Raw genomic sequence first — 3,628 nt, 5'->3', positions numbered from 1 at the left:
CAGACAGGGGCTCAGATGGAGTGGTTAAATATAAACTGTTCTCAGTTACTTATCTGTACACTCACTAGGTTGTTAGATTATTTTTCTGAAAAAAAACCCCAACGTTAATACAAACATAAATCTAGAATACAAACTATATAATATTAGTAGCAGACATGCCAAATTTGGGGTTTATGACACGGGCATGCCAGTATCAAACATTTATGTTACACAAAAAGCTATGAAATTCCATAAACTCTGCTGAGTGCAACAAAGAGTAACTCAAATATTTATCCATGGCTTAGTTTCTGAAGAAAAGTACTGTTGCGTGGTAGATCCCATTATCTGCTATGTCCTGTTTACTTCCAGACCTTCTGTGTCAAATATGTGATGGCACTGGAACAGGACAGGAAGTACCCTGGCAAGCACAACAAGCCCTGCCTTTGTCCAGGACTCAAAGCAACCGTCAAAATACAACCGCCCAACACATGACAGTTATTACTGATGATTAAATTGTGGGGCCATCACAGAGCGACTCTGGGTAAAATGTTATTTGGCTCTGTCTCTCTTCCTCTCACGCACTGCCTATGTCTTTTTATACCGTCATTTTGTACTTCAGTAATAAAGAAAAAGGGGAAAATACTACTACTAGTAATAAACAAACATATCAGCATTTGTGTTTTTCCCTATATAATATAAGTAAAAAGCCACCACAAAACTGATTACGTTGCACAGCACACAGAAATGACAAAAAAAGAGAGCAGCTATGTCACAGTGAGGCAGATCTAATCTGTCATCCATGTACATGGTTCTCTGGATAACTCATAACTCATCAAGTCTTTTCTATTTCACACTTTGCACCACCCAAGACGCCATTTACCTCCCACTCCACCCAGAATGGATGTATTATCATGCACACAAATATCAGCACACTCTCTTACATGAAGCGTATGTGCAGGCATGTGTTGGGGCTAGGGCACCGTTAAAGCATAGATAGGATCAATGCAACTTAATACATTTGCTCCAGTACTTTAATTACTTTAGTAAATCCGTATTAGAACACAGGGATGCACATGAACCTCACAAAAAATGAAAACAACAGTTTAATAGTAATAATGGATTGCATTTATATAGCGCTTTTCGGGTACTCAAAGCACTTTACAATTCCACTATTCATTCACTCTCACACACTGGTGGAGGCAAGCTACAGTTGTAGCCACAGCTGCCCTGGGGCAGACTGACAGAAGCGAGGCTGCCATATTGCGCCATCAACCCCTCTGGCCATCACCAGTAGGCGGCAGGTGTCTTGCCCAAGGACACAACGACCGAGACTGTCCGAGCCGGGGCTCGAACCGGCAACCTTCCGGTTACAAGACAAACTGCCAACTCTTGAGCCACGATCGCCCCGTTTACACAGTCTACACTGGGTTCATTTCTGATTTCTGATTTAATTCCCACATCTCTTGTACTTGATCACCGCTATGCAACCCCATTTATATACCCCTGTTTTTGATTCAGTATATGTGTCCTCTCATGTCGACAGTTTATTTCAGTCATCCACTGTCACCACACTATACTAACCGAGCCAATTTTAATAGACAGACAAATACCCCAACTGGGGGTGGATGCTCTCACCATCCAAGCCTTTTGGCCAGTACCTTGTCTCACAAACACCCGGTCTTCTTTGCACCTCCCCCCCAATCCCTTTAATAATAACCCTGCTTCACATGGTGAGACCGTCAAATCACAGGGTCCACTTACTGGTGTCCAAATGACCATTAGGGACCTGATTTTCAAAGCTCCTCCATGTACCACACAAAGACCTGTAGCATCACATGAGGAGAACTGACCTCCCCATCTAGCTCGATGGGAAGATAAGGCAATTGAAGGGATTAAATCATCCCTGACTGATTTAGGGCTTCAGTTTGTGGATACCACTCTGAATGTAAGGGGTTCTTTAGCAAGGATGGTGGGTCAATACTTTTGAACTACATTCTCGTCATAGGGCACAAATAGCCAAGAAGACCCATTCTCTTGCAAAACATACTATGGTACTTACCTTTTAGAGGTCAGCCAAGCCATCTAAGCTATATCAGTATACCATGACCATCCTAATGCTGGCCACTCTGCGTGTATTTCTGGTCGTCTGTTTCTCTCTGTCAGGAGGCAATGGACCCTCTGAGCGAGTCGTGCTGCAGCACTGGACCTTCCATTGGTCTGACAGGTTTTGGACAAGTCACCCTTTGAAGCCAAATCAGGAATGTCCCTGAGAGAGAACTCAATCAGTCAGTGAATACTGTTTTCTTTCAGCAGTTAGTACAGCCAAGAGACCTCCACGCAGTCTCTGTCAGCTGTACATGTTTGCATTGGAAGCCACGTGGCTCTGGAGTCACACTGTGGCCAACATTGTTTCACCCAGACATATTACTGAGGACACAGAACTTCAGGTATACTACCCTGTATACTTATGATCTGAGCAGGAAGAGAGGGCCAGTTTGACTTGTCCTTTCATTCTGGCTTAACATGAAATTTCCCACTCGTGAGACTAATAAAGGTATCTTATCTTATCTTATCTTATCTTATCTTATCTTATCTATACATGGAGACAACACCGAGCTTCAAGTTCTTAGAAAAGCTCTTTGTGTGTTATAATGGGAAGAATAAAGGAAAAGCTCTGTTTAAACAGCAGGACTGTTGCCACAATAAAGCAGGTATATGAAGTGGCAGGTGTGTCTATGCCTTCATATTTTATTTTTCATTCTACCAGAGGTGTGGCCACATCACAGACACTGATATGTCTCTTTGGGGGAAAACTGTACTGCGACATCCTAGTTGTACCAAAATGCATCGTAATGTGTCCTCTGGGACCACGTTAGCATGATCCACTTTGTTTACTGCCACTGGCACTCGAGAAAGAATGAAGCAGAGTTAGGAACAGGTTCAGAAGGCAACTATGCTTCTGTGAATTTCCTGATGACTGCCAGTCATGGTGGTCACTTGGAGCATCTCAATGGAAGAACTTTCTCAGAAGCCGGATGCAGTGTATTTACAGCATACATGTACTCGTAGCCTACATGCTCACAAAAACAGTAGAGTTTGTGTTCTTAAATTACTCCTAAAGGAACCAGCTTAGAATGTTTGCTGCCCTGAATCATGTTAACTTACACGTGACACACATTAGAGCTTTTTCTGCCAAATAGGACAAAGAAAATATAGGTCCCTGCTATAAGGTTTAAGCCCAAGTTAACACTGGGGTGCTTTAGAAAGACCTTTTTCATTTTCACTTTCTCACTTTCCACTGCAGGACTTGGACTATAAGGCCATCTCAGAAGTAATTCATAATCAGATTTGGTGAAACATACTTTTACATACACCAAAATCTGCGCCTCAAACGCATGTAATTCTATCTAACCCTGACATAGTTCCAACATAACATGTCAAACTTACAATCTTTTCCCTGCATTGTTACTTACACACTTTCGAGTGGGCATTTTCTTTGTTCTATCACCATCATTATGATTTTCACTGTCATTAAGTTCCTTCCGTCTTGTGTCTGTAATATTTCATTTAGCACCAAAGCTTTGCACCCACTGAGCTACCTAAATAAGTTCCCAGCTTGTGTATTAATTCACTACTAGCACTTAATGTG

Source organism: Perissodus microlepis, chromosome 8 (assembly GCF_051167445.1).
Source record: "Perissodus microlepis isolate ML-2025 ecotype Zambia chromosome 8, ASM5116744v1, whole genome shotgun sequence".
NCBI classification, from domain to species: Eukaryota; Metazoa; Chordata; class Actinopteri; order Cichliformes; family Cichlidae; genus Perissodus; species Perissodus microlepis.
This window is presented reverse-complemented; position numbering follows the sequence as displayed.